The 12716-nt window shown below is 42.9% G+C and overlaps 1 long non-coding RNA gene across 1 annotated transcript; it reads left to right on the top strand.

Annotated features, from left to right (window-relative positions):
• Positions 1-640: 640 nt before the first annotated feature.
• Positions 641-3733, top strand: LOC119368658. Its single transcript, XR_005176705.1, has 6 exons — positions 641-908; positions 1602-1842; positions 1961-2302; positions 2922-2978; positions 3069-3126; positions 3208-3733. It is a non-coding gene; the product is annotated as an uncharacterized LOC119368658 (long non-coding RNA).
• The last annotated feature ends 8983 nt before the right edge of the window (positions 3734-12716 follow it).

The following is a 12716-nucleotide window of genomic DNA, read 5'->3' as shown; positions in this document are numbered from 1 at the left end:
ATGCGAGTTATTTTTTGTTTGCTTCAAGGTTTTTTCCTTCTTTATTTCTTCTGTATTTTCCACTTATTTTTATTTTGTCAATTAAAGAAAACAAAATACATATTGAACATTTTTAAACACCTTGAAAAATATTACTTGAACATTTTTCATAAATACATGAATATTTAAAATAATAATTGAGTTTTCTCCACACAACTGTAAAAGATAGAGAATAACAAAAACTAGTGAACACCTTTTTAATAAAGTTTAAATTACACGTTAGAATTTTTAGCAAGTACATGTGAAAATTACATGGACAATTTTATAAATATGTAGCACTTTTTATTAATAACATGAAACTTTTTGATAACACGTCGAACATTTTTATACACATGATAAATATTTTGTAACACACGATATATATTTAAAAATATACAATGAACATTTTTCTAGAATGCATAATTAACAATTGAGCTCTTTTACAGTGATTGGAGAGTTACGAAATGTAATTTCCTGTAACTCCTCCTGTGATTATTTACCACCGTTGATTTTAACGTATTAACTAAAATATTTAATTTAATCAAGAAGGGTATTATGGTCCATGCTTTTTCGATATTGTGCCTCGCTCGGTCAATCCCACGTAACTGTCGCATATCTCCGATCCCATCTCACGAGTACCGGCGGCGATGGCATGTGGACTTGGAGGCGACGCCGCCGGCGCGAGGACCTGGGGCGACGCCACCATCTTGCGAACCTGAGTCTAGGGCCGCCTTTCCGACGCGCCTCCCGAGCCGTTCCTCAGATCGAGCGCCGCGGCGGCTCTCCCAGGCCGCACCATCATCGAAGCCGCAGCCGCTCCGCGGAAGTCGATGGAGACCTGCTCCTACAGCGGCCCTAAAGATTTGAAGCTCTAGTTTGGTCTTCTTTTGGTACGTGTGCCTCTAATCTTACTAGCGACGCATTGGTTCTGGGGATTAACAACAGTAGTATAATCCATGGTTAATTGGATCTATGTGGCATGATGGTATTAGTGGTTACCAGCCCTGCAAACTGATCTGAGGATGAGCAAATAGTTGAACCTTCTAGCTAGCTTCTCGTTGTATTATGGTTCGCTGGATTGCAAGTGCCAGGGATAATTTTAGTGGGTGTTTCAATTAGACTAGTACGAATACTAGTGCTCCATGAATTGGGATTGGGCAGATTGCATCCGGACAAGAACTAATCAACTCGTGAGACAATGGCTAGCTAACTGATGGCTTTTTTCATGCCTACTGTTTACCTTGTTCATTGGAATCAAGTTTCTTATGGTACAGAGATAAATAAACGACTACAGGGACACATAGTTTTACTTTGTAGAGTCTATCGATTCGGTGCTCTGTGCTAGTATACTAGTAGAGAAGGTGTTAAATAGTAGCCTACTAGCAGAGAAGGTGTTAAATTAAAACTGAATTTTGTAACTGATTGTTGCTGACGAGAATTGCTGCGGACCAGTAATTTGTTAATTGCAGTCTAGATAAAATGGCTCTGGGACAAGGTTAACCGGTTAGAGAAGATACATTGAGTTTTAAATATATATCCATGTGTTATCTTGTACAATATTCTGAGTGTGGGTTAATATACAGATTTGACAACTTTGTGTTTGAAGGGTGCTTTTTCAGACAACCTTCAGTATCGAGGCAAGTTCATGACCGACCTCTTTCATTGTATGCATGGTTGTCTTGTTGCTTGTGCTTCAGTGTACTTTGTTCTTCACATTTGGTGTTTGAACCTCGGGCCAAGCCATCCTGCCATTTTGTCTCCGCCTCGATGAGATGAACTCCCGGGCCAAAGGAATTGTCCCTGGGGGCCCTCCACAGCATGATGGTGAGCGAGCCAAGCCTTGCGCACTTCTTCAATATGAACTGAGTCGACCCGTGATGACGAAGTTGAGCAGTCGCTTAGAGCGCTTCGCAAAAACCTAATTTGTGCTCTCTGGTTGTAGGATCGCAAGGACGAACGGTTCCGAAGATCTGCTCTCCCGCAAAATGATGCACGCTGGCGTTCAGGATAGAGTAGACTACTGTGGCAGAGAAAGTTGCGAGATGAGGCAAAACCTCAGGTGTTTTCAATGTATCTTTGGCCGAGGTCGGTAAGCAGTATATATAGGTGAACCAGAAGCGGTATTGTGTTGCGACCACAATCTCAAATCGACTTGGTTTCCAAGTCGAACTTACCGGACAAGCAAACAACGAACTTGTCCGTCAAGACACCAAAAAAATAAAACGGCAAAAGGAAGTTGCGCCCCCGCAAGACAAAAGACCGGATTTCGATGGACCATTCATGCGTAAGTCATCAGGTCTACCGTGGCGCCTTGTCTAATTGTTGGTGTTCACGTAAAAGTTACCGAGGTAGTACTGTTAGATAAAACGAGATAAATGAGACACGAGAGCACACGGGTTTTTATGTGGAAACCCTTGCGGGAGAAAACCATTGATGCATGAAGTCGCAATCATTATGAGGAGGAGTATTACAAGCACGAGACGACATGCGTCTTAGGTGCGACTATATGGGGTATATATGAGGGCAATATATAGGAGTCCTTGTAGGACAAGTAAACAAGTTGTACTCATATGTGTCGGTACCAATGCAAAGGTCCACACTATTTGTACCACGTCTAGTCCAATACGGTAGAATTTGGATCATAATTTAACAAGTACCATTTCTAACTGTTGGTGTTCTCGTGTGATTTTTGCTTGCGGCCTGTGAGGGATTAGGCATGACCAGTTTAAGAAGTAGAGTTTTTGAAGGGAAAGTTTTAAGTAGTAGAGTTATTGAAGGTTCAATCCTCAAATGACAAAATGAAATGAGTAACAGTGGCTTCCATAGTTGACTCAAATGTATGTATGTGCTTGCTGACAGCCTTTCCATCTTGAAGATTACTGAAGCTGATTATCATTTTGTAGATATCAGATGATATAAATGAAGTGATGGAGGCTCATAACCAAATCCTGGACATAATGGTAATGTTGTATCTACTACTTGAACCTTATCTTCCCCCAAAGATATGAATGTACTCCTGCTGCTATCCTAAGAACACATGCCTTTTTCAGGGGAATGACATATTCATCAAGGGGTTTTTTCTCTGGAACTGTGGACAAATTCAAGATGGTAAGCGGCCGGATCAAATAACTCGCCATGCATCTTCTGCTCGTATTCTCCCGATACTGATTCATGTTTCCATGACTGTAGGTGTTCAAGACCAAATCGAGCAGGGGATGGGAACCCTCGTGGCCTGGCGTCGTTCCTCGGCTCTTCATACTAGTGTACTACCTGACCAGGTAGAAGGATCCTTGGGTTGGGCGTGCTTGCGGGGCGCGGCCCCGACTCAGCGTCCGTCCACCGCGCCAGGTAACCTGACCTAACCCGGCCGGGCAGGCGTGGGCGTTGCTGCGGCGCGTGAGGTCAAGTCCGGTGTGCCGGCGGCCGATGGAGACGATGCGCAAGTCCGGCTGCCGGTTGTTGCTGACCTCGCTGCCAGCGGAGGACGTCGACGCACGGCGCAACGTGGTCATCGTCGACGGGCCGAGCGGGGCGGGGCCAGCGAGCCAGGGAAGATGGGCGCCAGCAAAAAAAACATCGAAGCGACGAGTGATGCTGGATAGGAAACGAGCCACGATCGATTCGTTCGGCAGTTTTGCAAAAAAAAAAACTCTAGTCTGCGAGTTACATATTTCCTTGACGAATCTACCCCTTGAATAAAAAACTGGTCCCACAAAAAATATGTAACGGTCCCACCGTTATCTGTAATTTTCCGTAATTTCAATCTCGTAACTCCTCGTAACTTTTATTTTTTCACCGTCAGATTAAGATGGATGGACGGCTCCTAAATTCGCCAATCACCATAACAGTTGTATTAACAATTTTGTAGAAACACATCAAACAGTTTTTCAAAATTTGTAAAACAAAAATATTTTCAAAATATTTTTTGATAACATTTTTATAAATGGAGAAAAACGGAAACAAAAATGTGAAGAAAAGTCAGAAAGAACGATCGCCTTGATTTTCACCGTAAGCTCCTCTTATTTTCACCATTTGCCAAACACTTCATTATGTAAATCTAGACCGGAGAGGCTTTCCGTATGTGTGTATCATCGAGAGCTCCGATCATAACGACAAAGCATGCGGATACGATCATGCGTCATGATCACGCATCATCATAGTGTGGGCTACGCTGATCCATCCCAGTAGGCACCCCCATGCCGGCATGCCCCTCCACGCATGCAAACGTGTCACACATGTGGAATGTGAACGTTCCTGGCTGCTGTTCCGGGTGGTCTACGGGTACGGGACAACCCGACGATCTTGGGAGATAGGATGCTGTCGTCGTGCGTGCACAAAACAGAGTTATGCCAAACTAGGAATCCCAAGCCTACGATGCAATTTGCTACACTGACGTCTGTGCATATTATATCATATCATCAAGCAAGTTGATAGTGCAATTTGGTCGTTCAATAGTCGCCTTGCATCGGTCCTGCTGTTGATAGTGGACAATCGACAACTCTCCGTGGCTCGGTGCATTTTCTTGTAGCTGGTGGCGTCTCTTTGGAGCAAGTTGCAATAAAAAGAGGACGCGGGTGTACTATGCACCTATGCATGATTCACATGCATGCCGATCGAGAAATTCCGATTCCATCCATCCAATAACGCGGGTAGTGGAGTACGTACTGAACTGTCGCGCTCTGAGTACGAGTGTGGCACTACGTCCTAGCGCTCGCACGCGCGTGGGCCTTGTATATGAAGAACGCCGGTGCGCGTGGTCGGTTGGTGGCGCCGCGCCGTGTATAAATACCGTCCCCCGGCGAGGGCAACATGACTCACTCAACAGCCGACACTCACAGCTCAAAGCAAGCAGTAAGCAGCTAGACTGTTCGATTAGCTAAGCTAGTGGCGGTAGCACAGTAGCTTGAATCACCCAGCACCAGCTCCGATCCCATGGCCAGCTTCGCCTCCCAGCTCCTGGACGTATTCTACGACCTCGTCGAGCGCGTCACCGGCTACAGCGCCCGCGCCGAGGACGACAAGGGTACGTAAACACTCTGAAAACGCCACAGCTGAAGTATTGCACTAGTTGCTGATGATTCGCTACGTGTGTGTCTTCCTGTTGCAGACCTACAGAAGCACAGCAAGTTGGCAACAACGGAGGTTTTCCGGACGGAGGAAGTTGTCGAGATCAGGTCCAGGAATCTCCCGGTTGTATCAGGAGGGTCAGGCGCGCAGGTCAACATGGATGGCATGTAGAGCTACCTAGCCTCTACGTACGGCAGAGACATACATAACGGCCGTGTGGTTTCTCGTAGCCTCAAGATGGTGTGCGGCCTGCTGGTGTGTGCGTGTCCGAGTAATGTTTCAGTTTCTTAGAATGTTGTATCGGGTCTTGTACGTTTATTAACTTGTTTTATGTGTGTTGTTCTCGTGTGCTTGTAACTTGATGAACTTGCTTGTTAATTTCTACCGATCAAGTGTTTGTTTATTCTCCAAGCTTACTTTCTACTGAATGTTTTTCTATATAAATGCATGGCGAAAGGAAAGACATGAATGCTCGTGAATACAAGAAAAGTAATTGAAAAGACGATTGCATCTAATGAGTCTGGCGAGGCTATCATTTATGTTTTATTCCTGGACAGGGGGATTGAAATCTCCGGCCTCTACATCATTGCGATGCACAAAGCCATTTTTATTGAAATCGATGCTAGGCAACGACCAAAGTCATCAACAAGTGGAGTATAAAACATAGGCGACAACGATATAACCATTACAATCTATGAATTTAACACATACGATCAAGACAACCTTTTCTACAATATCGCATTTAAGAATCCATAAAATTCCTTATTACCACATTGTCGACGTCTGGCTAAAAGACGGCCAGGACAAGAATTTCATCATATTTGTTAAGACCAATTACTGAAAGTTGGCACATCAAAAAGCGACGGAAGTTCATCGCAGCTGAGCCAAACAAATAATTAGGTGTCGAAGTTTGTCCTCGACTGATTGTAAATCTTATCCTCTGAACTGTGTGCTTGCAGGTGTTTTGAGGATGCCATGGATCTTGTAGAGCTTACAACATTCAGGGGTGAACTTGTTGGGTAACTATTCACTAGCCAAGAGGCTAACTATTGTTGTGGAGCTGGTTGTTAACCCTTCAATCATTTTTATGGATGCGCCAACCTCTGGTCTTGACGTGTAGACAACTGCAATTGTAATGAGGACTATCAGAAATACTGTAAATACTGGCATGCAGGACTGCTGTTTACACTATTCACTAGCCAAGCATTCACATATTTGAAGCCTTTGATGAGGTGGCTGATTTTTTGTTCCATTTAGGTTATCTTACTTGGCTTTTTTTGAATAATATTCTATACCGACACCTGCCATTTATATGTGAATTACAACTATTCCTTATGAACAAAGGAGGATAAGAGAGAGATATGTTGATTAAATGGGCCAGAAAAGTAAAGTAACAATTATCATTGCATGATGTAATTGTAACACATCTTGCTTATGCCAAATCACATGAGATTGAAATCCATTAGTTTATTGTTCAGGGAATTGATGCTATTAGTAATGTAGGGGGACCACGAGGCTCCCTGACCCTAATTCCGACGCTATAAATTCCTATTTTCTGAGAAAAAATAAGAGAGGAAGTTTCATCGTGTTTTACGATACGGAGCCGCCGCCGCCTCCTGTTCTTCATCTGGAGGCTAGATCTGGAGTCCGTTCGAGGCTCCGGAGAGGGGAATCTTCTGTCTTCGTCATCATCAAGCATCCTCCATCACCAATTTCATGATGCTCACCGCCGGAAGTGAGTAATTTCTTCGTAGGCTTGCTGGACGGTGATGGGTTGGATGAGATTCATCATGTAATCGAGTTAGTTTTGTTACGGCTTGATCCCTAGTATCCACTATGTTCTGAAATTGATGTTGCTATGACTTTGTTATGCTTAATGCCTGTCAATAGGGCCCGAGTGTCATGATTTCAGGTCTGAACCGTTTATGTTTTCACAAATATATTTGTGTTCTAGATCCGATCTTGCAAGTTATATACACCTATGTTATGATCCACATACCCCAAGTTGACAATAATTGGGAATCTTTCTGGTGATTACCGTAATTTGAGGAGTTCATGTATTCACTATGTGTTAATGCTTTGTTCCGGTTCTCTATTAAAAGGAGGCCTTAATATCCCTTAGTTTCCTTATGGACCCCGCTGCCACAGGAGGGTAGGACAAAAGATGTCATGCAAGTTCTTTTCCATAAGCACGTATGACTATTTACGGAATACACGCCTACATTAGATTGATGAATTGGAACTAGTTCTGTGTCGCCCTAGGTTATGACTGTTATATGATGAATATTATCCAAAGTTATCACCAATCCAATGCCTACGAGTTTTACATATATTGTTCTTGCTAAGTTACTACTATTGTTGCTACTGTTACAATTGCCATAAAACTACTGCTACAAAACTATCACTGCTACCATCACCGCTACTATTGTTATTGCTACTATTCCTACCAAATTATCATACTACTGTGCTACTGATCACTCTACTGCAGATATTTAGTCTCTAGATGTGGTTGAATTGACAACTCAACTTCTAATACTTACAAGTATTCTTTGGCCCCCGTTGTGTCGAATCAATAGATTTGGGTTGAATACTCTACCCTCGAAAACTGTTGCGATCCCCTATACTAGTGGGTTATCACACATAAATAAAAGTTAGGAGATGTTTAGATAAAGAAACAATTAAGTTAGTTTTAATAGAGAGATTTTTGTAACACAGGAATGTTATTTGTCCCTAGGCAATCGATAACTAGACCGATAATCATCATTGCAATTTTATATGAGGGAGAGGCATGAGCTAACATACTTTCCGTACTTGGATCATATGCACTTATGATTGGAACTCTAGCAAGCATCCACAACTACCAAAGATTATAAGGTAAATCTCAACCATAGCATTAAGTATCAAGTCCTCTTTACTCCCATATGCAACAATCCCCTTACTCGGGTATAAGTTTATGTCACTCTCGCCACCCACTATAAGGGAATCATAAACATATTACAACACCCTACAGTGAGGATCCCTCACGCTTGCGCGACACGGAGGGCACCATAGGACAGCACCAAAATAAAACATAGAACTCAAACCAATCACGATCATCAATTATTAACCCATAGGACAAAACAGATCTACTCAAACATCATAGAATGGCAACACATCATTGGATAACAAGACGACGCATTAAGCACAATTGTTTAAGTGAAGATTTACAATGGGAATAGAGAGGTTACACCACTGCATAAAGGAGGACAGAGTTGGTGGTGATGGTGGCGAAGTTGTTGGTGTAGATCGCGGTCACGATGATTGCCCCAACGGCGTTCCGGCGTCACCAAGAGAGAGGTGGGAGACATCCCCCCTCCTTCTTCATATTCCTTGCCCCCCCCCTAGATGGGAGGAGAGTTCCTCCTCTGGTCCATGTCCTCCATGGCGGCGGAGGGGCAGGAGCCCCTCCGAGATTGGATCTCTTCCTCTGTTCTCTTCTATTTTGCGTTCCTGTTTTTCAGCCCTTCACCGTTTCTTAAATTCCCAGAGATCCGTAACTTTGATTGGGCCGAAATTTTGAGGGAATTTTCATCCATAAATTATCTTTCTTGCGGAGAAAGAAGGGAAGCAACCGCCTTACGAGGTGCCGACTACCCACCAGGGCACACCTGCCCCCCCCCCCACACACACACACAGGCGCGCCCTGATGCCTAGTGGGACCCTCGAGCACCGTCTTGCGTTGTTTGTTCTTCCAAAAATTCACATATATTCCAAAATAAGTCTCCATAAATGTTATTTCATTTGGACTTCGTTTGATATGGATATTCCGCGAAACAAAAAACATGCAACAAACAGGAACTGGCACTAGGTACTGGATCAATATGTTAGTCTAATAAATCATATAAATTGTTGCCAAAAATATGTGAAAGTTGTATAATACTGGCATGGAACAATCAAAGATTTTAGATACGACGGAGACGTATCAAGCAGTAATTAGATGATGGGTTGCTAGAGTGACAAAAGTTTAAACCCTTGCTTATGTGTGCTACCTCTTGTGCACTGCGTTGGTTTTCCCTTGAAGAGGAAAGGGTGATGCAGCAAAGTAGCGTAAGTATTTCCCTCAGTTTTTGAGAATCAAGGTATCAATCCAGTAGGAGGCTCCTCAAAAGTCCCTCGTACCTACACAAACAAACAAGAACCTCGCAACCAACGCGATAAAGGGGTTGTCAATCCCTTCACGGTAACTTGCAAAAGTGATATCTGATAGAGATAATAAGATAAGATAAATATTTTTGGTATTTTTATGATATAGATTGGAAAGTAAAGATTGCAAATAAAGATAAATGTGAAACTTATATGATAAAAGATAGACCCGGGGGCCATAAGTTTCACTAGTGGCTTCTCTCAAGATAGCATAAGTATTACGGTGGGTGAACAAATTACTGTCGAGCAATTGATAGAAAAGTGCATAGTTATGAGATTATCTAGGCATGATCATGCATATAGGCATCACGTCCGCAACAAGTAGATTGAAACGATTCTGGATCTACTACTATTACTCCACACATCGACCAACTCCTGCCTGCATCTAGAGTATTAAGTTCATAAGAACAGAGTAACGCATTAAGCAAGATGACATGATGTAGAGGGATAAACTCAAGCAATATGATATAACCCCATCTTTTTATCCTCGATGGAAACAATACAATACGTGCCTTGTTGCCCCTACTGTCACTGGGAAAGGACACCACAAGATTGAACCCAAAGCTAAGCACTTCTCCCATTGCAAGAAATATCAATCTAGTAGGCCAAACCAAACTGATAATTCAAAGAGACTTGCAAGGATAACCAATCACACATAAAAGAATTCAGAGGAGATTCAAAAATTTCTCATAGATAAACTTGATCATAAACCCACAATTCATCGGATCTCGACAAACACACCGCAAAAAGAGTTACATCGAATAGATCTTCAAGAAGATCGAGGAGAACTTTGTATTGAGATTCAAAGAGAGAGAAGAAGCCATCTAGCTAATAACTATGGACCCGAAGGTCTATGGTAAACTACTCACAACTCATCAGAGAGGCCTTGGAGATGATGTAGAGGCCCTTCATGGTCGATTCCCCCTCCGACGGAGCACCAATGAAGGCTCCAAGATGGGATCTCGCGGGTACAGAAGGTTGCGGCGGTGGAAATAGTTTTTCGTGGTGCTCCTGGATGTTTTTGGGGTACGTGGATATATATAGGCGAAGGAGGCAGGTCAGGGGAGCCATGAGGGTGGGGGCGCGCCTACCCCCCTAGGGCGCGCCCTCCTGCCTCATGGCCGCCTCGGCTGCTTCTTGACGTCCACTCCAAGTCTCCTAGATTGCGTTTGTTCCAAAAAGATCGCTCCCGAAGGTTTCATTTTGTTTGGACTCCGTTTGATATTCCTTTTCTTCGAAACGCTAAAATAGGCAAAAAACAGCAATTCGGGCTGGGCCTCCAGTTAGTAGGTTAGTCCCAAAATGATATAAAAGTGTAAAGTAAAGCCCATAAACATCCAAAACGGGTAATATAATAGCATGAAACAATCAAAAATTATAGATACGTTGGAGACGTATCAATGCGCTATTCCGTAAGGGACAGATTTGGATCCATATGTTTCATGATATGGTGAGATTTATCTTAATTCTTCTTTTGTAATTGCGGATGCTTGCGATAGGGGGTAATAAGAAGTGGGAGGCTTGTTCGAGTAAGAACAACACCCAAGCACCGGTCCACCCACATATCAAATTATCAAAGTAGCGAAGGCGAATCACACAAACATGATGAAAGTGACTAGATGAATTCCCATGTGTCCTCAAAAATGCTTTGCTGCTATAAGAGAAAGTTTCGGCCTGTCCTTTGCTATGGAAATGATTGGGCTACCTTGCTGCACCTTTGTTACTACTGCTACTTGTCACTTTTTACAAGTTACCTTACTACTAAACTATCTGTTACCGATAATTTCAGTGCTTGCAGAAAATACCTTGCTGAAAACCGCTTGTCATCTCCTTTTGCTCCTCGTTGGGTTCGACACTCTTACTTATTGACGGGACTACGATTGATCCCCTATACTTGTGGGTCATTAATCAGCGATGGATATTTGTGTTGGATGGCATTCATCATATACAGTCACAACCTAGAGTGATACGCAATAGCTCCAATTCATCAATGTAATGTAGACATGTATTATGTATGTAGTCATACGAGCTTATAATAATAACTTGCATAACATCTTTTGTCTAACCCTCCCCGTGGCAGCAGGTCCATAAGGAAATCTAGGGGATATCAAGGCTCCTTTTAATAGAGAACTAGAACAAAACATTAACACTCAATGAATATATGAACTCCTCATACTACGGTCATCACCGGAGCGATCCCAATCGTTGTCACTTTGGGGTCTACGGATCATAACACATAATAGGTGCATACAACTTGCAATCACTAGTAGAAAAAGGGTCAAACGTGAAGCACATTAGTGCCGGTTTGTATTAGAGCCGGCACAAATATATACATTAGTGCCGGTTCCAACGGCTAGCCGGGCCTCTCTCATTAGTACCGGTTCGTGGCTAACCTTTAGCACCGGTTCGTGCCACAAACCGGTACTAATGAGGGTGGTGGCAGGATGTTGTCAGTCTGGGCCCCCTCCAGCCCCTTTAGTACCGGTTCGTGCCACGAACCGGTACTATAGGTCCTCCTGCATATAAACCCTTCGTCCAGCTCGCTCTGTTCTTCCCCCTTTCCCCTCTCCTCTCCTCTCTGTTCTTCCTCTTCTCCCCTCGAGCTCATCACACATTTTGCCCAAAATTTTTCAAGATTTGAAGGCCCCCATCCATTCAAGTGATCACAAAGGTTAGCAACTTTGTCCTTTCATCTCTCATTGCTAGATTAGCTCTTGCAATGCTTTATATAGTTATTAATTTGTGAGTTTAGTAATCTGGGAGGAAATATATATATGTGCTAGTATTTGATTTATATGCAATTTGAGGTCAAAATAACACTTAGTTTGCATATGTAGGTGTGGTTTACTTAGTGCCTTCTAAATCTCCGTCGTAACCACCGTCGATCGCCCGCACCGTCCCGTTGCCGGCACCACCTTGTCGTGAGCCTCTTGTTCATGAAATTTTATATAAAAAATTGATGTTTGTGTGATTTGGATATATAGTTACTCGTATAATAATTATCTTACCCGTACGTTGTTTGTTATACATAGTGCCATGGTTTTGATATCCGTCCCTGTCGGCCCTCGTCCTTGTTATGATTGGGATGTGGTATATTCTCTTTTAAAACTATTTGTTGCATTTCGTGTTTATGACAAATTATGCCCATCAAGTTGACATAGATATTTTTATCTAGGAGGTATGTGAACCGGAAATTCTAACCGACCCTATTGTCGAGAGGTTAAATTTAGTTGAAAGAGAAAATGAGTACTTGAAAGAAAAAATGAAAAGAATTGAGCGGGAGAAGATGGAATTGGAGTTGCATGTTGCCGATGTCGTCGATGATCACAAGATCAAGATGGAGAAAATGCGCTTGAAGATTAGAAAGATTAGGAAATATGCCATCGATAGTGAGGCTTGGTATCATTATGTTGTTGGATCAATTGTTACCTTAGTTGCGATCTTGATCG

This window comes from Triticum dicoccoides, chromosome 2B, assembly GCF_002162155.2.
Source record: "Triticum dicoccoides isolate Atlit2015 ecotype Zavitan chromosome 2B, WEW_v2.0, whole genome shotgun sequence".
NCBI lineage: Eukaryota > Viridiplantae > Streptophyta > Magnoliopsida > Poales > Poaceae > Triticum > Triticum dicoccoides.
This window is presented reverse-complemented; position numbering and strand designations above follow the sequence as displayed.